The 1,144-nt window shown below is 31.7% G+C and overlaps 1 pseudogene; it reads right to left on the bottom strand.

Moving 5' to 3' along the window:
• Positions 1-1,144, bottom strand: part of LOC105741473 — a 71,563-nt pseudogene that overhangs the window by 31,806 nt on the left and 38,613 nt on the right.

The following is a 1,144-nucleotide window of genomic DNA, read 5'->3' as shown; positions in this document are numbered from 1 at the left end:
ACAAATTTATTCATTCAGTGAAGTCAGAATTAAAAATTTAGAAAGAAATGCTAGAAATGCTTTGAAAGATTTTAGTTATAAAATGTTTGCTAAATAAAATAGTTAAGAGTGAGTACTAAAAAAAGAGTATTGAAATCATCTATTATTAAATTGATCCATTAAGTTTAATCACTTAATAAATTGTATGACATGATCTTATGCACATAAAGAAGAAAAAAACATTCTGCAAGAAATAGGTGAAGATTTAATTGTCAACTTACAAAGCAAGAGATTTTGACATTATAGTATAGATATGCTAGTTTTATAAGACAAAAATTTAATTAGTATCAATAAATTTTGGGTTTTTTTGTTTCTGTATTTAGTACAGGGTCTTCAGGGTCTGCAGGGTCTACAGGGTCTCACTACACAGATCAGACTCATAGTGATCCTCCTGTTTTCAGCCTCCCAAGAACTGGGATTACAGGCATGCACCACCACACCCAGTCTCAATCACCATTTCGGGGTGCCCTGGGGCACGACCAGCACAGCAAGCCAGGAATCAAACCCTAGGTGTTGCACTCTGCCTAAGCAGGTGATTTAGTCTGCTGAGCTGTCTAGTATCAATAAACTTTGAGCTAACCACATACTTGATTATAAGGAGCTAATAATCCAATCAATAAAAGAATACAATATCAAGTGCAATGGAAAATTTACTTCAGTCATTTAATTAATCTACTATTAAACTGAGGAGCATATAATTTTGTACAATTAAGAGACTAATAGTTGAAGAGGCAAAATGATATTGTGTTTTAGCATATTAATAAAATGTATAAAATTAATATAAATGATGTATTATTAATAAGCTTACAATTGTGAAATGCAGTTGCTTTGGACACACAAACTAAGATACAATTTTGTCCCTTAAAAATAGATTCACAAGGAATAAGTGACCTTGGATTTTGGTGACTTAGGGTCTGAAAAACACATAATATATATAGTGACATTCTGGGGGTGAAAATATGAATTCTTGGACAACTGTCTCTTTTAGCTTAAATCAAATTTTTTTAAACTGGGAACTGATTGTATGACCTTACTCTTGCCAGGCAGTTAAATCATATTAATAAGAAAGATCTAGAAGAGATATTTTAGTTACTTGCCATTACTT

This window comes from Octodon degus, unplaced genomic scaffold (genome assembly GCF_000260255.1).
Source record: "Octodon degus isolate 3935 unplaced genomic scaffold, OctDeg1.0 scaffold00013, whole genome shotgun sequence".
NCBI classification, from domain to species: domain Eukaryota; kingdom Metazoa; phylum Chordata; class Mammalia; order Rodentia; family Octodontidae; genus Octodon; species Octodon degus.
The sequence above is the reverse complement of the archived record's forward strand: the minus strand, read 5'-3'. Positions and strand labels throughout refer to the sequence as shown.